Here is a 27,426-nt window from a genome sequence, read left to right as displayed (position 1 = left end):
GTCAGAATACAACCAAGGACGGGGGCTTAGGACTTTATTACTTGAGTTCACTTCTGGCGTTCGCTACTTTCATGTTGATGTGATTGTTAAGTTGTGCGCGGTGGTAAAAAAAAAAATATATATATATATATACATATATACATATGTATATGTAAAAAAAAAGGTGACACAGATTTGTCGCTAGCGAATTATTTCGCCTGGGAAATGTTGCATAATTGTGTAAGTGAATTTATGAGAGGCCACAACGGAAAGGTTGTACCCAGTAATCAGATGTGAACACGACTCACAAATTTCTCTCTCCCCCACTACACCCCCTCACCACCACGCGCCCCGCAAGAAAACAAAAATAAAAACAGATTGCAGTACCACAGAATAACGCGGGGGCGGGGAAACGGGAAGATATAAAGCGCAAAAGCGTTACCAAAATGCGATAACTAAGTGACGACAATATAAACTACATATACTTTTGCATGTACAAGCGGGTTAGAGACAATTTCAGTATAAATTACGGCAAAAAACAAACGTTTGGAAGTCATAAACCTTTTCACATTTCAAAACCCAAAGAAAAGCAGCTTAAAATTAGAACAATTGTGGCTTGGGTTTCATAATTTTATTGTCAATTATCTAAGTTGTCGGTTTTGTGTATCCTTTTGGTGGGCTCACTCCATGTATGCCCAACGTATAGTAGGTAAGCTTATAACTGATATAGGCAGAACAGAATCGGATTTCTATAAGGTATTGGCCAAAATGCAATGCTTTGCGTGTGAGAGAGATAGATATCTTCGAATTAATTGGCCATTGATCTGCAAGGATGTAGAACTTTGGCATAATCCAAGTTAGAATTCCTTCAATACTACTTGGTCCAATGAACTTTTGCATTCTCTTTCGATGATGTAATGAAAATTCACTTTTTCCCAATGTAAAATATAAATGCATGACCATTGGAAGAGTTTAAAAGATGACTTGACCCCTTTAAAGCATAATTAAGATTAATATTTAAGGTGTTTTGTGATGGTTTTTTTTTGGTTTTTGTTTTTTGGTCTTGGTAATTAGCAACAACAACAATTGAAAGCAAAAAAAGGAAAAAGAAACACCAACAAATTGTCCTCGATTATTTAGTGTATAAATAGATGGCCACAATGAGACCATATAGACCCAAGACTTCAGCAAAGATCAGTATCAAAATCATGCCAACAAATAGACGCGGCTGTTGAGCGGTACCACGTACTCCGGCATCGCCAACAATCCCGATGGCGAAGCCAGCTGCGAGACCAGCAAAACCCACAGAGAGACCGGCAGCCAAGTGTATATAACCCTTGCGTATGGTATAGCTCGGCGAGAGGGAGCCAGCAATTAGTACAGAGACAACCAGACCATAGATCGCTATAATGCCGGCCATAACGACAGGTATTATCGATTTCATAATCAATTCGGGACGCATCACAGCCATTGAGGCGATTCCAGTGCCAGATTTTGCAGTACCATATGCAGCACCCAATGCCGAGAATATAATGGCCGAGGCAGCGCCCATTCCACCAAAAAAAGAAGGCATATGCCGGCTTTTCCTCTTCGTCCTGAACTTCGTTCGATGACATCTCTCTGTTTTTCTTCTTCTGATTTCTCACTTCAGTTCTGCCCTCTGCGAAAGCGAAAGAAGATTGTGTCAGTCAAGGATGTTAGTTATGCAAATGAGAATACAAATTCTGCCTGTTTTTGTTTTTACCCCTTTTTTGTTTTTGGTTTTTATTATTATTTTCTTGGTTCTTTTTTGGTTTTTTTTTTTTTTTATTTTTTTTATTTTATTACTATACTCACATATGATGTGGAAATTTATGCCAAATTGTATGAATATCTATGGAGATTGCTATTTGACAATGACGACAGATTTTACAGCGCATGAGAAGATTGCCTGATTTGTTTTCTAGAGTACATTTTCTCGAATTTCTTCGATTTCATTTCGGTTCGCTTTTTTTCGGGTTGGAGAAAATTGACTGATGAAATTTTGGTTATTGGAAAAACAACGAGCTATAGGAATATTCAATTTTAAATTGACTTTTTGATACAGAGAAAAATATATATAAAAAAAAGAGTTAATAAGAAGAATTTCTTAAGAAAGTGAAACATCCTCAATCGGATGGAATCTGAAAGTGAAGAACTCTGTTAACCCAGTATTCACTTAAAGGTGGTAAATGAAAAGGTAAGAAGCACTCTAATAACATCCTGAATTGGGAAACAATACTCTCTTAACCAAAAATTAGCTTAAGAGAGAAAAAACAAAGTGTTGCCCAAGAGTTCGAAGAAGAATTATGTAAATGGTCACGGCCCATCAATTTTTTTTAACAAAGTAGCCTTCGACAATTAGTTTACAATTTAACAACATGAAAACTGTGAAAATGCTCAATCTATAAAAACTATTGTTCTCGAGTTTGCAAAAGCAAGAAAAGGATTGTGAATTAACGAAGAGTCTTTCTATGAAGATTCACAAAACAATGGCTGGAAACACTTAATTGATGTTCTTTTGCCTTGAAACTAGTTTTCTCTTCTTTTTTCCACTTTTGAGTTCCTGCTGCAATTGATTGTTATGGCTTTAAAATTCTATTTGGCACATTTTTCTCTTGCTTTCGCCCTCGGTCGTTTGGCCTGTCAGAAGCAATAAAAAAAAAAGGGAATACAAACAATTTAAACTGTTACATATATACAAATAAGTATATATATATATATATATTAGCAATAATTCGAAGCATCAATTTTTTTATTGTCGCTGGCAATCATTTAATCATCTGGAGTCATCAGTTGTTGCTGTGTTATTGTCGAAGGACTTTGATGGCAGAAGGGAACCATCGGGCATTCGAGCAGTCGAGCATCCGAGCATCAGCGCAAATAATGGAGCGAGCAGCGGCTCTATTTCGCTACGAATCGCCTCATCGCCCATTTGACACATGTGTCACTCGACTGTGACTGTGACTGTGACTGTTGGCCTGGGTCTGAGTCTGGGGGAAGAGGCTGTAGCTCTAGCTGTAGCTGAAGACTGTTTTGGCTGTTTGGTTGGGCTGTGGCTGTTCGGCTGTAGCTGTTCGGTTGACAGCTGTCAGTGTCAGTTTACATAATTTATAGATTTCAACGCATAAAAAAGTCATAAAATTTACAATGTTGCTTTCAACACACACACACACACACGCATGCATAGACTAAAGCGGTAGGCCTGAAGCCTTATTTTTTTTATGAGCGAAGACATCAATTTTCGCACAGCTAGCAACTACATACATACATACATACATACGTACATATGTATGTATGTACATACTTATAGCAAAAAGAAAGATACATACATATATATATATATATATGTCTCAATTCTCTATTCTTTTCATTGGCAATACGAAATACTTTTGATTTATTTGTATTTATGTGTGATTCCCTTTTCAGCATATTTCTCTCCCTCCCTCCTCCTCCTCCAATAGCCCTACTCACCAACATCATTCACATCACAGCCCGAGTCTGGCGATAAATCCTCGCACTCAACAAAATACATAAACGATTTATAGTTGCACAAAACGAGGTCCAAACAATAACTAACAAACGCTGCAGAAAAAAGAAGAAGGAAATAATACAATCACACTGAGAGAGAGAGAAAGACGAATTCATGTCGAAGAGGTGGAGAAGGATGAGGAGCAGCAGCAGCAGCAGCAGCAACAGCAATGGAAACAGTTGGAGGATTTGTGTTAGTAAATCCCAGGCGCAACTCGCATAAATCTTTAATGGAAAATCTTTTGCAGCAGCAGCAAAGTGCCATGGCAAAAGGCATTACTACAACAGCAAAACCAAAAAGACACAGCGAAGGATTGTGCAGAGGCAGAGCCAGGGGGCAGAGGTAGATTAAAGGGGCCCATGTAGTTGGTTTAGCGGTTTGATCGATTCATGGCATAGAGCAGCAGCAGCAGCATATAATGGTAAAAGTACTTAGATTGATTTGTTTGCATCGGTTGAACATTTGCAACATTTTTTCCTTCCTTGCAATTGAAATTATTGCAATTTTCATTCATTTCACTATCGGTCAGAGTTGAGATTCATTTATTATCCAGGTACACACATACATACATACATACATGTGTATATATAGTCTTTTTACCATATTTTTAGACTGCAATTCATTCAAAGTTAACTTATTCAAACTATTTGACCATTCTTTTGTGCTAAGATTTGATATTGAAATATTCAAATATAATGAAACTAACACAAACTAAATGAAAGCCAATGAAATAAAATGAATTCTTGCATATTGCAAACTTTTAATGTTAATTCTAAAACATTTAGAAAGATGCTTAATTAGTTAAAGCACAGTGGAACCTTAATAAAACAAACTGAATGTAACGAATTTGAAATTAAGTCCCTTGAAAAATAGTTCCCTCGAATTCGTTATATCAAGTTATCAAGAAAAACATTCTTGATTTTACTAGCATCTTCAAATTTTTAAATAATTACTTGGCATGTTAAAATACCCTTGCCAAAATTTATTACCTTACAATTTTTATGGGCCCATTTCGGTTTAATTTTCTACGCCAGCTTTTCGGGGTGGTTTCCACCAGGCATTTGAGATTTCAGTGACACCCTCTTTCCATTTGTATTTATTTATGGCAAAAATCATTTTCAACATAATTTTTACCAATTTTACAAGCTTATTAAAATTTAGAAATAGAGTTATGTTTAAAAAATTGACAGAGTTACAGATTTGTAAATTAAATTTCCATTTGGGCTTAGAATCAGTGGCGAATGGAAGTGAGTGAACTGTTTTCTATAATCCTTAACATAAATTTCCAACTATTTTCCACTAATTTAAGCTGTTATCATTTGTCGTCTAAAGTTCGTTAAAAAATCTTAGCTTTTTCTACAGTTATTTTCATTTTTTTTTTAAGATACTTTGAAATAACTAGAAATAGACTAACCCCAAAAACTTTATAAAGACATGACTTTGGACTATGAAAACTAAGTCTATATGTATTTGTATGTAAAAAAGTCATCCAATTGTATATAGTGAATTTATATTTGCTTATTACGGTGTTTCTTATTATGGGAGGATGGGGGGGAGGTGTTGGTTTCCTTTAGGGTTTTAAATCGCGCGAAAAGTTTCAATATATTATTTTAATGTAAAACATTAAAACACATGGCTTATTGCAAATATAGTGAAAATTTACCTTATACATGCTAGGTTGGTATTTTCATTATTAGTGTTGTTGTTGTTGTTATTGTAGGGATTTGCCATGACCTGTCCATTGTCATAGTTCCACAACAGCAAGTAAACATGCGTTTCCGTTTCATTTTCCTTTATTTTTTTTTTTTTTTTTGGTATGTTGGGGAAAAAGTAAATCGACTAAGTTCCTGCCAAAGTGCAATAAATGAAAATTGTAGGGCATGGGTTCGTTTTTTTTGCTTTCTTTTTCGCTTTTCCTCTTCCCTTACCTCATCCCATTTGGTGTTTTTCCTGTGTGTGTGTGTGTGTGTTTGTGTGTGCCTTGGGCAAAACACAGTAAAAATAACTAACGAAGGAAATTAACCAAAAATAAATTAACTGGAAACTGCTGCTGTTGCTGTTCAACCGGCTCCCCGGTCCCGCTGATTGCCCCACAACGCACCACGCCGCACCGCATCGCACCGCTAGAGTCAAAAGGGTTTTATGGTTTCGGGTGTCAACTGAGCTGCGTTGCGTCGTTGCTTCCGCTACTCTGGGCTTTAGCTCCGTCTCCGGCACCGGCACCGGCTCTGGCCCTCCAGCTCCTCCGACGATCCGGTCCGCTTTGACTCATTCTCTCTCTTTTAGTCTATATCTCTCTCTGTCTGTATGTGTGTGTGTGTGACTTTTGGAATCCCAAATGTGTTTTCAACATGCAATTTTTATTATTGACTGCTGCTGCTGCTGCTGCTGTTTCAGTTTCTGTTGCTGCTGTCGTGCTGGTGCGCAGCTTTTCAGAGTTTTCCGCCCGACGAATCGTGAAAATGCCATTACTGTCAATCAAGTGCGGGGCAAAGGTTTTTCTGTTTTCCAAAACATTAAAGCTACACATTCTACGTACTATGTATATATAAATATATATATGTATGTATATACAACAAGAACCAAACCAAGTTCTGGTTTAGTTGGTGGAGCCAACAACAACAACAACAACAACCAAATGTTGATTAAATTTGTATGAGAATTTTTATATTTCATTTGAAATTGCCGAGAATTTCCATGGGTTCCCCTTTTCCGCTCGATTGTAAATTGATTTTGGTGATGAATTTGTTAAGTGAATTTCCCTTCAATTTGTAACCAGTTTTTGCTATTTGAAAACTTTGATTCTATTTGCTTGATTTGTTTTATGGTACATACGAATGAATATACATACATACACAGATATATCAATATATTTTATCTATCTATGTATATACTTAAATCGTATTGACGATATCATCGTATATGTAATTTCATTAACCTAATGCATTTTTAAGACGCTCATAATGTTTTGAGGCAGAAAGCTCTTTCACTTTTACACAGGAACAACAACAAATATCGAAAGTACCAAATAAAAGTTAAACACAAAACAGAAGAAGAATGACGAAATCTCATAACATAAAAAATGCGAGAAAATTGCTACGCCCAAAAATTAAAAGAAAAACCCCCAAAAAGGGAAAAAAAACGAAGCAAACCAACAAAAAAAAAAAAAAAAAAACACTGAACTTAAATAGACAAGGCAAAAGAGAACAGAAGTAAAGTGAAGGACGTTGATGAGAATAAAAAATACAAATAAACAACATAAGATACAACAAAAAGAAGAAAATAAAAAAACACGTCAACATATTTTGTCTAAGTAACGATCATTTAATACCCTCTAATATAGACTTAGATGAGTCAAAAAATGGAAATAATTCATTAAGAAGTTCTTTCTACTTATCGGTATCCATTTCGATCCAAATTTCAATGAATTACGACCATCTATATCTACATCTATCTATCTTATTCTACAACCTCTTTATATCTTATCAAATCTCATAATACCATTATGTAATTATCGCTTTAGATGCATCTATATACATTTATCAGTCTTCGAATGTAATTATCTAATAATAAGTAACTCTTTCATCTTTGTACAATCTATCTTGTTATTTATTTATAATATATAAAGTATAACCATCTATTCTATTATAGTTTACTATGTATTTAGTATTAATTTACTTATTTATCTAAATGTATTTCTATCTATATATGTGTGTATCTATCCTCAAGTTTTTGCTAGTTATACAATAGTTATGTATCTATGTATCTATATATATTATATAAATATCTATCTATGTTTCTTTTACTCAATCTATTCATTTTAGTAAGGATCTATTAATTAGTCGTTTCCTTCACCTCCATTATGATCCTTCTGATCTGCGTCAAGTATACCCCATTTTCATTTTCAATGAGCATAGGGTATAATGAGAGCATTATTTTCGCTATAGAAAATCGTGAATAGATTTCGTTAGGCCTAGCCTAGGCTAGGGCAGGCATTTTGTGTGTCAGTTGATGTGTCGTTAAACTGTAAAAGACCGTAAAAAAAGCGAGAGCCATAAAAAAATGAATAGTCGCACAGTCAGTCAGTCAGTCGAACATGGAAGCAGCAGAAGCCAAAAGCGAAGACAAGCCGCAAAATGAACGGAACGGAACAGAACAGTACCAAAAATTTGAAACGTAACGAAACGACAACGATATGGCTGTGTACTGTGGCGGAGGAGGGTGGTGGGCGGGGTACTGACCAGGCGAGTAAATCATTTTACAATGGAGCCGCAGCAATAGGCTGGCTTTGCCTCTAACTCCCTTTCCCCGTCCAGAGCTAAGACTTTATGGCCATTCTCAATGAAGGACAATCAAGTAATAGCCTGACGATTTTTACGATGACACAGAACTACATAATAAAAGATATATCAGTCAGTCCAATGTCCCACACACACACACACACTTACACACCACTCTTCATTCACCCATTGACCAGTGACCAGTTAGCAGTTAACGGCGACTAGCAAACCATAGAACCATTCAAAATTCAACAAGCTCTACTCTTTTCCCTCACCCTTCTCCAGCTAGAAATATGGCGTTACATGTTGGCAATCAGTTTTCAGCTTGTTGGACATTTCTGACAATTTTTGCTTTTAGCCTTAATTTTTTGAAATTGATGTAAAGCACGCAAAGGATTCTAAAAATCGGTATTAGAATCAGATACCTCTTTTTCCTGCCTTTTGCTCGCTGATTTCGCCAAATTTAAGGTATATATTCAATAGTATTCTAAAATGGAATGAATCAGTTAAGTCACCAAATCAATTCATTACCAATGTAACAAACTTGGTAATAGTTTCTTCTGATTTCAAAGACATCAATTGGACAATCCGCTTAGGGAATTAATTATCCCTGCAGATGTTAGGCACCGACTGCATTTGGCGATAAGTGCGATAAGTAGATATGTATACTATCGAAATGAGTTCATAATTTAGCCACTTTATGAGTGGACATACACACACACACACACACACACACACACAGGTGTTTCTCAAATGTACCATATTCCTTTTGTTATGTACCTGCTGAAACAGCGAAGCGTGAAGTTGATGACATTGATTAGGGTAGAAATTACTGAATAGAAAGATCTAGAGTAAGGTAAGGTAAGGGCTATCTAAGGTTAGGTAGTGGTAGTTGCATTCAGCGGCAGAAGTGAAAGTGAATAATGCACGTGAGTTATGTAATATTGTAACAAACTCATGCATATACATACATACACATACATATGTATAGGTGGAAAATAGTGTAGGTATCTTCTGCTACCTAGGTTTTATCTGCCTGTGTATGTGTGTATCGGGGGGATAAGCTGCTGTTAAGCCAAAAGGAATGGTACCCATTTTTGGGTTTTGCATTTAATGCCGTGTCATGGCTACCGCCCACTGACTGACTGGCTGGCTGGCTGGCTGACTGACTGACTGGCCACGTCTTTACATATTAGATAAATTAGCCGTAATTTTTTCTTTCTTCTGCCTGTATTTGATGGCAGAAAAGAAGAGGCCACCAAAAAAAAAAAAACATAGAAAAGGTTTTTTTTTTGGTTTTTGTTTCTTCTTCTATTCGGTGTTCAGTTTCTATCAAATGTGCGTCTCATGTGGTGGCTTGGCCTGGGCCCTAAGGTTCCATAAGTTATGTGTCATGGCTTAGACAATTTGGCTAGACCACTTCCACAAGCAACACACACACACACACACACATACACAAACGGACAATCAACATAACATCAAGTGAAAAACCTCTTATCATTGTTAGGCGGGTGGCTGAAGTGGAACAAATTAATTTCGTTCGTTTTAATTCTCTTCTCTCTGTCTCTCTTGCCTTTTTTACTTTGACTTGGTCTTGGTCTTCACCTTTTGTCGTAGTCGTCGTCGTCGTCTTTGTTGTCTATTCTTTTGCCTCCTGTCCCCCCATTTTTCCATCATTTTAAGTTGTGTTGTTATAATTTGAGAGCCATTAACTCACATCATGTTGTTGAGGTCAGAAATACATTTACATATGCAGAGTTACTTTATTTCTTGCCAGATTTATGGAATCATGGTTTAATTATTTGCATGAATTTTACATTTAGAGTTCCTGTTTGATGTTTACTTCTTTAGTTTTTAATGCTTTGATTATGAGTTGATTGTGCTTGATTTCATTAAGTCTGAATCTCCATATCAATTATATCATATCAGCAGTAATCAAGTGAAGGAAAACCGATTTGTTAATGTTAGTAATGGAAGCCGATCGCAAACGATACACATTTAAGTTGATATAATATGGAAATCATGTTTCTCTTTAAGATTGTATAGCTTAGTATGAGTATCTGGCTGAAACTTGGACAAGAATTGAAGTCGACTTTGATTAAGACGTTACTTCTTGGTTCCAAATTTCTGGCCACTTGACTCTCATTATATTACGCTCCCAAAAATATGCTATAAATATTTAAATTGATTTATAATAACCCAACTTAGGAATGGAACTAAGATCCAAATTTTTTCCATTATACACCCCAATTGAACCTTTTAGAACGGACTGTAATAAGAATTCAGTTACTTAAGATATTGGCCCTTAGTGTTTTTTGAAGGATAAACAAATTGTATGGTTGGACTATGTTTGATAGGACTCATGGCGATAATAAACCAGATGGGGAGGTGGGAGCGTCTGTGTTAGGGTACGGGATTACACAATGTTTTTACGCAGGCTTTCCGGGTTGGAGTGTTTGGTGTTCCTTTTATTTTTTTCAGTTTAGCTTAAAGTTTAACCCCGTCGCGTGTGGCTTGAAAATTCACACCCATGGCATCACATATACGCGAATTGAGCAAACCTTTTGGCCCCAGAGCTCAGCACACACACACACACACTCACACAAAGAGCACATGGGCACGCAATCCGCTTCCTGCCGCCTTTTTGCCATAACCTTATACTCTACTCTATATCGTTCGTATCGTATCGGGCCCTGCAGTCTAAAGTGTCCAATCAAGTTTTTTTTTTCGGTTCCCTTTTTTTTGTTTTTTTCTTTTTGTTGTATTTTTGAAATGAAACCTAAATAACATGTCATAATAAATAACCTTCAAGCGACCCAGCAGCAGTAACAGTAACAGCAGCAGTAACTTTAGCGGCAGCAGGCGAGAAATAAAGGCAACCAGGAACACACAGGGCCAAAAGACGAAATCCAAAATCCTGTAATTACAACGTAAATCCAAAATGTCTCAACAGCACACACACACACACACACATAGAGAGTGAAAGAGAGAAGTCGACAGAGAAAGAGAGACAGAGGCCAAAGGGAAACTTAATTCATATATCAAAAAGTTTGCCTTGCCCGGTCTGAAGTGGACGAGAGTAGCAATTTGCGCGCAAGTAGCCAAGTCCAAGACCAAAACCAAGACCAAGACCAAGACCACGACCAAGTCCGAAGTCGTGTAATATATTGTACACACTTTATAGGTCCCCAAATGCGGTGCGGGTGGTCAACGGAAACATGGGGCTAGAACGAGTGAATGAACGATGGAAGGGGGTGGGGTTGGGGGGTGCTAGGAGGCAACAGCAACAGCAACTGGCCTGTCGTGTCGAATGAGAAACACAGCAATTATGCAATTTGATAATACTTCATTCTCGGGTAATAAATATTAATTATTTTTTCTTGTTTTTTTTTTTTCTTTCTTCTCTTCTCCTCTTTTCCTTGCCTCGTTTCAGTATTATTTTTGGTTTTTTTTTTTTTTTTTATGCGAATGCGATTTCATGTTTTACTCACTGAGCTGAGCGCTAGTTTACGGAGATTTATGGGCCAACTGCCTGCAAATGAAATGAGACGTCTTCCTCCTTCCTCTGTTGAGCCGCCTGTCCTGTCCTTTGGCTCCTTCTTCTTCCTTTCCAAGATTCGAACGGATTCGCATGTTCATGTTCAGACATGTGAATTTGCTTCAAGTTTTCGTGTTATTCTTTTTGGGTTTTTGGTTTTTGTTTTGTTTGTTTCATTGTTTTTTGTTTGCTCTCTGTTATTTCTTTATTTTTTTTCTGTGTGTGTGTTGATTTCATTCTGTTTTAGTGTTTCGATGTTGCTTGTGCAGATTATTCGCTAGTTGCGCTATCCTTCTAGTGGTTAGATGGGTTGCGGTTGCGGCAATATGTGCAAAAAATTCTAGACATGACCAAAGTTGAATCGCTGTATACGGATGTGAATACATACATTCAAAGATTATTGTGTGTGTGTGTTTGGAAGGATGAACAGTTCCACGAAATAATTTTCGATAGACCATTGCTTATGCCGATTGTACAATTATCAGACTACAAACGAAAATCCTTTTTGTTTCATATGAAATTGATGTAAAGTAATCCTTCTGATGGTCGAAATACATAATCGTTTCTATGTTCAATCTACTCCTAAAAACATTCCCTTGGAACTTATCAATGTCTTATCTACATCCTTTTCCTTTTGTTAAATTTCTATTATTATAACTTTTTACAATCTGGCAAAAAGATAAACCTGTTAAATGAATGTGACAGACCAAAAAATGACTCAATTCTATCTAAAGCTTCCAAAATTGTGTACATCAACACATAGAAAAGAAGAAACCACTGTGGGGCATATCCATAGACAACTTATCATATAGGAACAGCGGATCCAAAAAAACGAAAGCATCTATTCTAAATTTTATCCTTATTGCTAAGATCTGAATCGGTTTGCATTGCAAACGATGGCGACTTCTTTCATTTATTTGACAATATTTTAGACAACATTCAGATAAAAAGTCCTTGATATCGCATTGCAAGTTCATCAGTCATTTAACCTTTAATTGAGCTAACTCTATCCCAGGGGCTATTGGTTATGCAACCCCCTATGCCATTTACCATTTCATTCTATGTTATTCATCTAGCTATTGTCATAAAACCAATTGAATGCCTGGATATACAATTGGGTATTAGCCAGCATTTCGTATACTTAACTTTTCATACAAAATGAATGTGTTTTTGTTTTATTTTCATTTGTTTTTTTTTTTTTGAAACTTCCAGGCCGTTTACCTTTCATTTCGTTTTACCCATCAGAAATCTCTCGTGCATAAGGAACATTTTAATTTTCGAGCAAAAAAAAAAAAAAGTAACACTCACACAAACACACACACACACCGAAATTCAACCGACTCCAATGGAAATTGCTGCTACACATATCACACTTGCACTCGCAGGGGAGTGAGTGTGTGGGGGGTGGTGGGTTGGTGGGTGGTTGGAGGAGGAAAATAATAATAAAAGGCAACACGGCACCGAAATGAAAAAAGTTAAATTGAATTGTGTACGCTCTGGAATATTTACTCCATTTCGCCTTGTGTCCTCTGTCCTCTGCCCTCTCCACTTGTCCCTGTGTCTCTTGTTCTGCGTCCTGTGTCCTGCGTTCTACTACTGTTTCCTTCTGCACTTGAAGTTGCCGCAAACGCAACTTTTTTCAGTTACTTTTCCCTTTGCTTGTACTTTTTTCGTCCTTTTTTTTTTTTGTGTTTGTGTGTGTGCAGTTGTTGTAGGTGTAAGGAAAACTGTCAAAGTTGCTGAAATGGCAAAACGTGGCAAACGAAAAAGAAAAGTGTAGAAGCAATGGCAAAACGTTAACGAATAACTCTAAACAGAATTTGATATATCACAATACATATACATACATATGTAGGAAATATCAAACAAACAAGCAAAATAGAAGAAAAGCTTATGGTAAGCGCCATATAGTTTCTATACCCTAACAAAGTCTTCATTTACCTAAATGAAGTGAAAGAGTAAAGTTATTTTGTTTGAGAACACCTCACAGTAAATCCTTTTGAATCAAACTATTCGAAAACTATCAGATATTGACAAATTGTTAAAAAGCTCACTTAGGATTTGTTACTCAATTGTTTCAATACTTTGGCTCTTGCTCACTTCTTATAGATCGATTATATGAAAGATTTTAAAATAATATTTAAAGGCGGTTTCTGCAGTTCAATAACATTAATACTAAGAATCACTTGATTAACACACATATTGACTAATACCATAATGCAATAATCAGAGGGAGCAACACCTTGATAGATGTACACATCGTTTTCACACCAAGATTTCGTTAAAAGAAACGTTATCGATTATTATCTCGACTTTACTCTTTTACAACATATCAAAAATGACTAGCGATTGCAGTCTTTGTTGTTAAGGGTCGTGGGTGGTCAACCCGCACCTTATTCTGAGCTGGCCATCAAAAACAGAAGAAAAAAAAGGAAGACGTGTAATAATATTTGACATTTCTCTTTCCCAATGTTGTGGCGCCCATCATCATTATCATCATCATAGTCATCTCTATGCTGTATGTATGTTATACATAATATGAATAGAAATTGGCAATGTACATATGTATGTATGTATGTGAGATGGCAACTCACTAGCCAAAAATCCAAATGGCCAAATTGTCGCCAGTTAAATGGTTTACTGTCACGTCATTGGTCTCTCACTCTCTCTCTCTCTCTCTCTCTTTCTCTTTCTGTATGTTCTGTTGGTGAACATAAAAACCTGAAGTCAGAAAATTTTTTGGTGGGGCAACAATTAATTTTAATATACCCCCACAAAACTAAAAGAGAGCCAAAAAAAAAAAAAGAAATCATTCCTTCTACACACATATACTACACAATTGTAGTCTTTTAGCCTCATTTATATGTGAGTTGATGTTGATATTGTTGGCCACATTAAGCCATACGTCGCCATAATACAACACGTCACAATATACAGTCAGAAAAGAAGTTGCTGGCTGCTGGCTGCTGCCTGTGGTCGCTGACGAACTGTCAACTTAATGTCAATATGTCGCCTGACATTGATGTTGATTTTCCATCGTCATCGTCATTGTCAGCTTCGTTGTCGTCTGTCGTTCTCATTGTCGAGTGTGCATAATTTTATTCTTAACATTTTATTTGACTTTTGGTAAAAGAGATAAGCAAAAAAAAAACAAATGTGTATGGTTTTATTCCATCTCCCCAATTTTTGCTTATATATTTATTTGTTTGCCAACTTGAAAGTGTATGTAATGAGCTTCTAGTATAGGATATATGTACATGTGTATGTGAAACACATAAGTATAAAAATCATTATCATCTTCTTCATTCCAAGTACTATACTATATATACATATACAATAAGTGAGTTCATAACTTCCACTCTACTAAATACAACTGATGACTTTTAAAGGGCTCTAACTTTCTGTCTCTCTGTCTCTCTCTTTATCTTTCTTTTCTTTTGGGGTGATTTCTATCACAATCAGATTTTTGGCTGTAACTGATGGGATCAATAGTTTGCATATATTTTCAAAAATCTTAATCTGCACTTTGAACAAGCAAAAGGACTAATTCGATTGTGTAGCTATCAAAGGCAGACTTTTCCCATAACCAAAATGGCTGTCCAAGTGGGTAAATTTTCTCCTTTTTTTTTCATCGTTCATTCGGACATGTGTATGTAGCCTTGGAATACTCATTCTCATTCTCATCCATATGTATAAGCTGAATCCAAAATGCAGATGCAGTTGGGGTGAGTAAGTGAATAGATGCTTTTCGCCATCATCATTGCAAATGGCTCCTAAATCATAAGGATATCATCAATGTGGCACACGACAGTTTGTGGCATATGCCACTCCAGTTTTTTGGGCCGACGGGGGTGAAGGCGGGCGGCAAGGACAATGGAGGAAACGTTTCATGCATGCACAATCGCTATCCAAATGCAAGCGGAAACGGAAAAGGCAATGGCTCTGGCTCTGCTTTGGCTTCTGCTTCTGGTTCTGCCACTTTTGCCAGTGCCACTGTCAGTGACTATGCCTCTTCAGCCACTTCCACTAACTCTGGCTGCATGTAAAATGGATTTCACCAAAATGGTTGAAGCAAAAGTGAACGTCACTTTTTATACCCTGTAAGTTAAATCCAACAAAAATGATAGATTTGCCCATGCAAATGACTTTGAGGTCAACACTTACATATATGTAGGCTTTAACTTAAGGTAATCTAATTATCTTTATTTCTTTTCCATTTTCAATTCTTCTTCTAAAGTTCGAAAAGTCCTTCACACACCATGTTAAGGAGTAGCAATCAATCCATGTTTAAGGACACTCTTTGGTGAATCTACAGAATATTGGCAAGTCTTTTCTATTCTCTCTAGACACAAAGTGTAAAAAATATTTAGTTCCTGACATGTCTAGTGGCCATTTGAGATTAGAAATGCGAACGTTCTTTTGGAATATATATATATTAAGTCTTTTGTTTATACACTATGATCCTCCAAATCGTGATCTACAAGGATGACAAAAGCCTGACAGAAGGCAAATAACTTTGTTAATGAAGTTAATACGTGTATGGGATAAGGTGCTTGACTTCTCGAACACTTATTTTGAGTATTGGTTCAGATCTGATTGGAATCACAGTTATTGAACTCGGACTTAATTGCATGCGATACTTTTAGAACGATCTATATTACTCGAATTATTCAAGCCTCTTTCGTTTGATCTACTAGGTGAAGTATTTGAACATATTTGAATGCATTAATGATTAGATTAGATCGAAATAGTAATCGCACTCGAAAATGATTTAATCTCTTTGGTATGAGCATTTCATTTCAGATTGATTAATCAGAAACAATCTCACATACTCATAGCAGTTCATTCAGTAGATTCTCTTTTTCATTTTGTTTAAATTAGTTTGTTTTGTTCCTTCAATTCATGTTTTTGGTTTTTTGTACTCTTTGATCGATCGATCCTTGTCTTGTGGTTCGCGTTGGCTTTGGGTATTGTGTAGTTTCTTTGCCTGAATGATTAAATGCAGTCTGCATTAAATGCAGCAAGTTCCATGGATGCTAATATTGCTTAAATCAAAGAGATGGGCGGAACCGTTTTGGTCCGATTTTGCTATCTCTCGTCTTATTTCATTTCGTTTTGAACCGTGTGCCGTCCCAATCTGTCCTCGGTCGTGGCTGTGGTTGTGGATCCTGGTCGCCTGGTCTTTGTCATTGTCATTTGTCGTGGTTTTTTTTTTTTGTTGTTTTGTGCAACTTCCGCTTCATTGGGCAATTACGCAAGCAGCGCTTTGATTATGCTTGCAGCCCGCAATTGTTTTGACATTTAATCAAAGCGAAAGAGCGAGTGAGCCAACCATCCAGCCGGCGAAATGGCAGTGTTGTCAGGAAGATGGCTCCATAACAAAATGGCAAACATATTCACCGAAACAGAGATAGATAGAAAGATAGATAGATAGATGGATGGGAGTGGACTGGAGTGGAGTGGAGTGAAGTAAAGTGGATGAGTTTATGGGGAAAAGGGAGCAAAGTTGTGCTTTAGCTCCCTGATAAGCTCGACTGGACACTTTGGTAATTGAGTAACTTGTCCGCTGGCAGTTCAATGTCCGCTTAATGCTAACCCAAGTCCATCTGCCGGTGGTTAGGAAGGCGCTGGCGGAACAATGGTAGCTCACGATACTATGAGGTATATGGAGATCAAAGCGCTTTGCTTTTGCTTTTACTTGGCAAAGCACAAAAAAAAAAAAAAGAAAACCAAACGAAACGAAACGAAAGAAAAAAAAGTGCTTTCATTTCCTTCTACACTCGCATCAATTGCGCTCGACATGACAACCACAAAACATCCTTCGATAATGTCAAACAAAAAGGCAACAATTTGGACTTAAAGAGGCGACCTTGTTGCCTCTATTTAGGATACCATTCGACCCACCCATCACCCACTTATCCCATCCGCTGCCCACCCCCTCTCTCTCTCACTCACTCTCTTTTGCTCTCATTCTCTCTATTTGGTTGGTTGGTACTTCAATTTAGTTGCAACACATTTCCGTTAGGACTCTTGCACAACTTTTCTCATTTCGCCTTGTCATTTCATTTTTATTTCAATTTATAAATCAACAAAATTGACTTCCGCTTCCGTTTTGCCTGCCACTGACTTTCAGTCAAGACACAAATAGAGAGACTGAGCTTCAGAGAGTGTGAGAGAGGGTAAGTGGGGGAAAAACGGAAAACTTTTTGATATACATAAACTTTAGTCAAGTTTTCTTCTTTTTTTTTTTTTTTTTTTTTGATTGCCAACGCGTGTGGTAATTTGAGTAGAGCTCTACGACAAATAATAGAAGAAAAATGCTTGTACTTGTACCCCGTGTACACTCAATAGCCTAGTGTGCCTCCTGCATGGCAAGTTGGGGTCAGGATGGCAGGCAAATTGAAGTTGTCAGATTACATATGCATGTAACCTTGGACATATATACATTTCACTAGATAAATCGATAAGCAGCTATCTAAATTGGCATCTTTTCTTTCAGCCTACATGCACATACATGAGATTTAACTATTTTCGGTACAATCCATTTGCTAGTTATATACTCTGTATAATCAAACAGAAAAAGTAGGTTAAATTACCGAAAAGAAACAATATACTTATGTATACTTTTGCTCATTCTTGCAGAAATCACACATAGGAAAATAATACAAAAATTAAAAGTCTTTAACATTGTGGTCAAAGTTATCTTTTCTCTTTTAGGTTCAAACTTGGCTATTTCGATCTATGACTTATAGTTTAAAACTGATTGTGAGATAAAACAATTCGAAATTATTACGTTTACGACAGTTTACGTAACAGTATTTGTTAGTTTGATCATACCTTTAAAGTCCTTTTCGCACTAACAATAAAAGGTTTACCCAATATGATGGTTTACCCAAACCAATTAAACATTATGATCTGGAGATGGGACTATAATTTAACATCAACCTCTCAATAAAGTGGAAGAGTATTTAGGGATGTCCTTTCCTTAACAGTTTTTTTTAAAACCGAAAAGTCTTCAACCAAAATTGAAACAAATTTCGTCATGTTGTTTAATTAGTATTATTTAAAGATTGCCAAATATTTTGGGTCCATTTAATATTTTGCTATCTTCTTCTCTGTATCTCTGTGATTCTGTGAGTGTGTTCATGCATAAACAGGCTTTACTGTAGCCGTATTAATATCTGTATCTTGAGCTTTAATCGTTTGTCGGTCAGAAAGTCAATTCACCTCACATACAGGGTGATATGTATGTGTGTGTATGGGGGGCTTGGGTTTTCTTTCCTTTTGACTTTTTCATTCATTTCAAAAGTTGCGTATGCGTAATTAATGCCTTGTGGCTCTTGATTAAACATGGATGAATGGCCCTGCATTGCCCCATCTCTTAAACGTACATACATATGTATTTTGTATATGTAGATGTACATATGTCCCTTTCTCCCCCCATTATCGTCGCATCCTGGTTCTCTACTCCTGCCACTTTTTTGGCCCTCTGGTCCCCTTTTTTGTTTACCTATACGAAAAGTGTATTCTGGTTTCTGGTTCTTAAAAGTTTGTTTGTTTGATTTTCGGGTATGTATATATGTATATAGGTAGGGTATGTATGGATAGGGTAGGTAGGAAGTGTGATTTGGTTAGAAGGAAATTGATTAAAAAGTCTGCACACGTTTCGTTTGTTTGTGTGTGTGTGTGTGTGTGTGTGTGTTTGTAGGAAGGAGTTTTGTTAACTTTATTGAAATTTTTGTATAGTTTTTGGTTTTGTTTGTTTATATTTGGTTTCTGGCTGGATGGAAAAACTAATTTGTACCATGATATGGCAATACATACAAATATATATTCACATACATATGTACATACTTAATTATATATGCATGTGTGTCCCAACACAACAACGAAAAGTTTTCAAAAAGTTTACAAGTTGTTGTTAAATAGTTCATAGACAATTGGGTCCAAGCCATCAGCAAAAGTTGAAACGAAACCCAAAAAGTTGATTTAAGAGAGAGAGAGAGAGAAAATGGAGTTTAAAAATATAATTTCTTTGGCTTTTTTTTTGGATAAAATAAAACTAGGCATATCAAATTTTGATTATATCAGGACAAAATAGAAACAATGAGTAAAAATATTCATGATAATCTTATCTAAGGTCAATTTTGTTTCCTTCTCGTACGATTTTTCCAAACAAAATGATTGACCATGAATTCGGAATTGCTTGGGGAGACTTCTGACCATGAATCATAGCGAGAGAAGACAAGAATGAAGGTGAGTGGGGTAATTTCCATCAGATTCCACCACATCCCTGATTGACCATGAAAAAACATAGAGAGGAGAGAGCGTGAAAGAATAAAAGCAAATTAAAGTCCATCAAGGTCATTTTTTTCTCTCACACACACACACACACACACACACACACATCAATTTGCTTAGAGGGCAGGGCAGTAGGTGTAAGGTTTACTGGTATGGGTACCTGGCAGACAATTGACAATTGGCTATTGACATTTCCAATTGTTGCTCACCCCATGGATCCGACAATAGAATAGAAAATGAACAAAAAAATATATATGTATATATAAAAAGGAAAGGCAACCGAGCAACCTCCTACTGAATCATACAGAGAAAGGAGCAGGAGCAGCGATTGTGGTTGGGGTTGGTGTTAGTGTTGGGGTAGGGGTTGAACAGACACACGCATGCATTGAAAAGAAAGAAAGAAATTTGCATAATAATAGCAATTGCACACGCTTCAGGTATTAAACACTCCACTCGACCCCATCGACCGACCCATCCTCAACTCAATTTTCTCAAGTCAGAATGAGGCAAAAAAAAAAAAATGGAAAATGAAAATAAAAATGGAACAAAGCAAAATGTAAAGAATCCAATTTTCACTTAATTTTCTATGATGGTAGAGTTTGCTTTCTTGGAAAATGTCCTGCTCTACAATGTCCCCTCTAACCACCCCAACCCCCGACCCGGACATCACGACTCTACCTTATATATGCATAAGTGTGTGTGTGTGTGTGTGTGTGTGTGTATGTTTGTTTTGTCGTGGCAACCATTTCCCATTTTTTTTTTTTTGGTGCTGCTGATGCAAAAATAAAAGAAGAGAACCCCGAGAGAGAGAAAGAGGAAGCGAGCAAATGAGTGAGATAGGTTGAAAAAGAAAATGCGAAGAAAAGAAAAGTAGTCGTCGAAAAACGCTTCGAGCAATTTTCATTTGGTTTGTTATTTTGTTTCAAAGTATCAATTTGTGTATCATTAAAATAATTTGATTCCACTCCGACGACCCTCTCTAACGGCATTTCGTATACAAAAAACCAAATCAACCAATTCGGATACTAAAGTAAGGGTATGGGTAAGGGTAAAAGAAAAACAGGGTACAGAATACAGAGTACGGGTGGGGGGCTAGGGGCACGGGTTTCGACTCTCAACCTAATTATATCACCCCGGGGAGGATTCCTTGCCCTTGAGTACAACAAGAAAAACCGATTGTTTGTATGCGAGATGAAAAACTCCCGAAACTCTGAAGCTCTAATTATGCCCCTAAACGTAAAACGATAGAAACCTAATAAAAAGAAAAGAAAGGATGAGGCCGACAGGGCGATAGCGAGAGCAAAACGGGAGGAGATGGCTTAGGGAGAGTTCACATATTGAATTTCGTTCAAACAAATCAGTTTGGAAAAAAGTCGAGATAAAAGTTTAGAAAAAACAGACAAAACACATACACACACAGACAATGGAAAAATTATGTACTTTTTCGTAACTCAGTTAAATCCTAACCGATTTTAGTTTGGAATGCCTTTGGCAAATGTTTTTTCTGTTTTTGTAAGAAATTTTATAAGAAAAAATAAACATCAAATATAAAACAAAAAGTTTACTTCTGAATAATCTAAAATGTAAAAAGTGAAAACTGAAAAGTAAAAAAAGTGAAAATGGAATCCGGGAAGGTTGGTAATCGTAAGGATTGCAGCTGCCGATCTCAGCTACCATAAATGAGCTGAAGACCGAGATCGAAAGTCTGCTCAAAATCCAGCCTGGAACATTGGAGATTTCTGGTTCAGATGTACCGTTGGCCGATTCAGATCTCATAGCAGATGTTGCTGCGTTGCGTAGCAATAAAAATGTTAGGCCGGTTATGTCGTGCTACGACGGCACTAATTTTGTGGGTCGCATTATGGTTGAGCCTGTCTTGGTAGATAGTCGGAGTTTATCGAACACTAGCACAGAATCCCAGGCACCCGACGGTAGCCAGCCGTCTGACAGTGCGCTATCCTGCGGATCAAGTAGTGAGGTCCTAGATAATTGCTTGCCGTTGACGTTCAATCTCCAGCGGGGACACAAACGAAAAGGCCAAGGGCACGAAAAACCCGCGTACGTTAAGCGGAAATGTTGAAGATATCCGCATCAGGTGTTACGTTAGCGGAATCCGATCTCATAACATAAGTAGCTGGTCTGGTCGGTTTTGTCATGCTATAACGGAAACAATTTAGTGGGCTTGATATGCAGAGGATGTTGCGGTTCCTTTAGTCGATAACCAGGTGTCAGATTCTTCCATTATTGATCTTTCCTCTGAATCTAATAGCAAAACAGCTATAGAAAATCTGAATTAGATATAATTGAAAATTTCGTCTATTGAAAATAGGTACAAACACGTTGTCGAATCCAGTGAGGAGAGTTTTCCGAGCACGTCATCTGATGGAGACATGATAGCGGCTTGCGGTATGGGAGGCTGCGAGGTTAAGTCCAGACCTCAACAAGTCGAATCCGAATCGGAGCTGGAAATGGATGAAAATGGACTGCGGCCACCATACATGGATATATTGCCGGAAAACAGGCCATTTGTGCTGGTCGTTACTTCTTCAGGTTGTCCGAAGGATTATTGCCATCTCCTTGAAGATTTCTTCGTCCTACTCCAGATTTATAGAAGCGTGGCTAGCTTATCTTTTAATGCTCTCGTTGCTCCCGTCACCGAGTTTAACAGACGAGTGTTCCTTGCACCCTCTAATGAAGACTTCGGAACGGGTGGAGCGAAACATCTGTCCTATGGGATAGTATGAGGCGGAAACTTTGATTCAGTTCTTACGTTTAAACGCGGCTAGAGTTACATGGCCGAAAGTCGAATGCAGCTTACGTACTCTGCCAAAGCCAAAAACTCTAATAATGCGACAGGCGAATTCACTTACCGGGAAATATTTTTTGTTTTTTTAATGTTTTTTATACTTTTTACTTAATTTTGTTTTATTTTTTTACTACATTTTACCGAAACTTTTTTAATGTTTTTCACTCTAGATGTCACTTGCTACTGAAATGAATCCGAAACGGATTTGGGGCATTGAAAATTTCAATGACAGAAGAAACACAAGACCTACTTTGATTTTGAATTGAATTCAAAGAGTTTATGTTTTTATCAATTTATATACCCTTAATAGATTTGTGTAGACTTTATAATTCTTGTATTTTTATGTTGTATTTTTAATAAATCTCAACTCATGCTCTTTACAACATTTTATCTTAATTTTGTCTTCCTGAAATTTTCTCTCCCTACAATTTTTTATTTGTGTTTGTATAAATTTTTGCAAAGTGAATAAAGGACTTTACATTAGAAACTTTTGGGCCTTCTCCTCCTAAACTTAAGGCCAACCTCCATTTGGAAACTTATTTGCATTTTGTGGGTGTGTGTGTGTGTGTGTGTCTGTCTGTGGGTAAAAAGAAATTAAGAATAATTATATGTAGATGCTAGGTTGTTTAATTTTTGTCTAGCTGAAAATGACCAACGTTTCAGTTGATGGGCCAGAGGTGTGAGTTGGTGTGAGAGTTGCAGATTGTGAATGGGGCGACGATGAAAATATTCTGCCTAAACAAAGTTGACTCTCCTCTCAACTGCCCCTCAGCGTCCAACCGACCAACCTACCAAACAATAAACCCAAGATAAGGGACAGGACCAAAAGAAAATCATTAGCGTGGGGTTGGTGGAGTTCTGGTGGTGGGCGGCGGCTCGGCTGATTGTCATCCAGCTGTAAAGTGAATATAAAAATGGCAACAAAAAAAAAAAAAAGGCAAAAAAAAAAAAAAAAAGAGAAAAGAGAAAAACACGTTTGAAAAATCGACCATTCCATGATTTTTGATACCCTTCCAAAGGAATGTAACTATTTTTGATTCTATTTTAAGCTAAGTTTATGGTTCTCAATATTTTATAGTCCGTCAAGTTTTCTATTTTGCAAGAGATAATGCTTTCATTAGCATTTCCCTCTTAAACTGATGTACCCATTTCCATGGTAAGGGTATTTAAAACGTAAATAAGTAAAGGGGGTGGGGTTTAAATTTGACTGCTGAAAAATTTCAACATTTTGCTGTTATCTTCTATGGAGGGAGAGAAGTAAAAAGAGGAGGATGGAGGCAGCGTGATGACCTCATTAATTTTCAATCTGAGCACGATTACAAGACGCTGGCGCCACGCCCACCTCCCCAAACACACCACACACACACACAAACACACACGTATATACACACATATAAACGCACTCCTCCACTCCACTCTAATTTATGATGATAAATGAGTTTCAATCAAGCGGCAGAAGTGAAGTTGACTGCCACGGACGACGGCCAGTTCCGGTGGCCATTCTGACCAGACCTACTCCTCCTTCTTCAGCCTAAACCCCCGGCTCCCATATACCCTCTATCCATTCCCCGTTCTATCAACAACCGACATCCTCCAGCAACATGGCCACAGCTCCTCCAATCCTCGAAAATTTTTATGTATAAATTGTATATAATTTGATTTGACGTCCAGTTTGATGGTGTGGGGCGAAAGGGGAGGGGTAAAATAGACCTTCATTTGAATATTTATGAATGATTTTTCTGCATTTTTCCATTTGAAAAATTCGAACGAAAAAAATTAAATTTAATTAATTATCTCTTCTTTTTTTTTTGTTGCTTTCTATTTTTATTGGAATTTATATACACCCTGTAGCAAAAGCCAATAAAGTGTATTGGGTGAATTCTAAAACTTTTGGCAATACACATCAAATAAATTGTTTTAAAAATAAAAAACCTCTGGCCAATGCCACAGAGAATTTCAAGGGTATTTAACATTCGGTACAAGCCAAATTGAAGCTCAGGGATTTGGTTTTTGTTTTGAATTTCTATCTAATTGAAAATACTGACGATTTTTAGTAATTTGCATTGATTAAGTGGAAGCAATTGCCATTTATTTAAATAATCTTGCCATATTTCAAATTGACAATGTGCTAGGATGGCAAGGGAGATGAATATACATAAGTCCAGTCCTTTTACTTCACCTCGGCTTACCCACACCCTACCACAAAAAAAGGGTTAAGCCCTTTTCAGCAGCAGCAACAGCAACAACAAGAAAACTGAAAATGAAAAGGAAAATGAAATGGCAATGCAGTAGCAACCATTTGCAATCAATTGGAAAGGCAACACACGTACATATATGCATATATCGACACAAACGTACATACTTATGGTATATATATAGATAAAGTATACATATATATGTGTATAAATATTTTGCTATATTGAAGGATTCACATAAGAAATACTTACTTATATATACATATGTATATATTTATATATATAAATGTATGTACAAGCATATAACCATATATCCGATAATTTATTACTGTTTCATTTTATGCTGGACGACAAGGGGACACGGACATACTGGACAAAAATGGCAAAAGGACAAAACACAACACAACAGAACCGTACAGAACACAGTGCGGAGGTAAGGTAATTATTATCTTTGGCCAACGGTGCGCATACGTAATGAATGGCCCGGCTTTAACGGTTTAAGGTTATGTGACACTTTGAAAGCCCCGTTCTCTTTTCTTGTCTTCTTCCTTTTCACCCCAATCCATTGTCACCCCCCCTCTCGCCATTTTGCCACATTTTCACTTTATGCTATAATACATAAATTGTATATTTGGCATGTTCATTCATTCATTCAACATCGAAAGGGAAAAAAAATGAATCCAGTATCAATGAGGAAAAGAATCATTGCTTATTACGAATATCGTAGACTCTCACAAGCATTTGACATCGATCCAGAATCACAGAAGGAATATGAAGCAAGATATCAAATGACTCTTAAAGTCATCTGATTCACATTTACTCTTCAAACTAATCGGCCTGCATCCAGAGAGAAATCAATATATCCATCTCATATAAAGAGTATATGTCTAAAAAGGAATTCACTTTTCGATTTAACTCCCGAAAAAGGCCATAAAGAGTTTGTCCCCCATTCACCTTTTTGCTTTGCTTTGCTTTTTCTCTTTGGCTTTTGTTTGTTATCATTTATTTTCCAAGAATTTTTGATAAAACAACGAAAGCGGAATTAACAAAAAAAAAAAAAAAATAAAATAAAATAAAAGAAAAGAAAAAATTGGGGGAAGAAAAAATAAAACAGAAGCAAATCCCTTTTCAATTTCACTTTTCAACAACAGCAAAAACATAAAAAAAAACAAAAAAAACGAAAAACTGAAACGAGAAGGACCAAAATGAAGGCCATAAAACGCAGGCAAAGATTTTAGATAATGTAAAAGCATAGCAAATGGCTGGAGTATGAGTGCCTTGGGCTTGGGGACCCGACTGAGAATCAGAGATATCAAATTATGTAAATCCTTTTTAACATGGATAACTATAACAACAACAACAACAACTTATTCGCTTTTTGTTTTCAAATAAACGACAGAGATTCAATATAAGAAAATCTCCCGCCATCTGTGCCGGCTGAGCGATACCCTCTATTTTTAAATATTGAAACAATAAAAAGAAAATTCTCCCCAGCAAAAAACTGCTTCAAATAAAAATATGAAAAAATTTATCTTGGCCCATGAGGGGATCGAACCCGCGACCTTCGCGTTATTAGCACGACGCTCTAACCAACTGAGCTAATGGGCCATGTTGCTCTTCGATGACAAAAGCTCATTTCGAGCTTCCTGTGAAGAAAAAAGTTTAAGAAAATATTTTTTTCATTCCCACATTTGCCATTCCATATTCCATACAAAATGTAATTATATTCCTTATCTTCATCCTAAAATCAATCGAGAATTAGCCATACTATTTACATCTCTACTAGCTGCCCAGTGTGATTCGCCCCACAAAACGAGAATTTATGAATGATTTGTATACCCTTGCAGAGGGTTTTATAAAATTGGTCAGCAGTTTGTAACGCACAGAAGCAAACGTAAGAGGTATATTTGCGTCACCTTATGTACTGATATACTTATGTCTTTGAACTGATTAAATTTCAGCCTCGGCGAAGTTTGTATACCCTTGCGAAAAGCGTATATCAATGTTGGTCAGAAGTGTGCAACGCAAAGAAGGAAGCATCTCCGGCCATATTCTTGATCAGCAGCCAAAATAGCCATGTCCGTCATGAGTTGCACATTTCTGCCTTTTTGGAAGGGTATATAAATTGAAAAAAACATAAACTCTTTAAATTCAATTCAAAATCAAAGTAGGCCTTGTGTTTCTTCTGTCATTGAAATTTTCAATGCCCCGAATCCGTTTCGGATTCATTTCAGTAGCAAGTCACATCTAGAGTGAAAAACATTAAAAAACTTTCGGTAAAATGTAGTAAAAAATAAAACAAAATTAAGTAAAAAGTATAAAAAACGTAAAAACAAAAAATATTTCCCGGTAAGTGAATTCGCCTGTCGCAATATTAGAGTTTTGTCTTTGAAGAGCTTCAGAGTACGTAAGGTGCATTCGACTTTCGGCCATGTAACTCTAGCCGCGTTTAAACGTAAGAACTGAATCAAAGTTTCCGCCTCATACTATCCCATAGGACAGATGTTTCGCTCCACCCGTTCCGAAGTCTTCATTAGAGGGTGCAAGGAACACTCGTCTGTTAAACTCGGTGACGGGAGCAACGAGAGCATTAAAAGATAAGCTAGCCACGCTTCTATAAATCTGGAGTAGGACGAAGAAATCTTCAAGGAGATGGCAATAATCCTTCGGACAACCTTTAGAAGTAACGACCAGCACAAATGGCCTGTTTTCCGGCAATATATCCATGTATGGTGGCCGCAGTCCATTTTCCTCCATTTCCAGCTCCGATTCGGATT

The 27,426-nt window shown here is 36.9% G+C and overlaps 3 long non-coding RNA genes, 1 other non-coding gene and 1 pseudogene across 6 annotated transcripts in view; 1 reads left to right on the top strand and 4 right to left on the bottom strand.

The window, feature by feature from the left end:
• LOC137579331 (uncharacterized) overlaps nucleotides 1-27,426 on the bottom strand; it is a 101,776-nt gene that overhangs the window by 11,722 nt on the left and 62,628 nt on the right. The gene's annotated exons all lie outside the window — the stretch shown is intronic.
• Nucleotides 996-1,817, bottom strand: LOC137579016 (V-type proton ATPase 16 kDa proteolipid subunit c-like; annotated as a pseudogene).
• On the bottom strand, nucleotides 21,197-22,631 carry LOC137579315 (uncharacterized). Of its 3 annotated transcripts, none has more exons than XR_011032797.1 (3): nucleotides 22,519-22,631; nucleotides 21,982-22,376; nucleotides 21,197-21,925 (listed from the first exon to the last, which is right to left on the bottom strand). It is a non-coding gene; the product is annotated as an uncharacterized lncRNA (long non-coding RNA). The 3 variants fall into 3 exon arrangements; XR_011032796.1 differs by having other exon boundaries at nucleotides 21,197-21,936; nucleotides 21,986-22,376; XR_011032795.1 differs by having other exon boundaries at nucleotides 21,986-22,376.
• On the bottom strand, nucleotides 26,184-26,257 carry TRNAI-AAU (transfer RNA isoleucine (anticodon AAU)). Its single transcript has one exon. It is a non-coding gene; the product is annotated as a tRNA-Ile (tRNA).
• On the top strand, nucleotides 26,899-27,290 carry LOC137579107 (uncharacterized). The gene is made up of 2 exons (XR_011032782.1): nucleotides 26,899-26,998; nucleotides 27,147-27,290. It is a non-coding gene; the product is annotated as an uncharacterized lncRNA (long non-coding RNA).

The sequence above is a fragment of the Drosophila tropicalis genome, unplaced genomic scaffold, assembly GCF_018151085.1.
Source record: "Drosophila tropicalis isolate 14030-0801.00 unplaced genomic scaffold, ASM1815108v1 contig_694, whole genome shotgun sequence".
NCBI classification, from domain to species: Eukaryota; Metazoa; Arthropoda; class Insecta; order Diptera; family Drosophilidae; genus Drosophila; species Drosophila tropicalis.
This window is presented reverse-complemented; position numbering and strand designations above follow the sequence as displayed.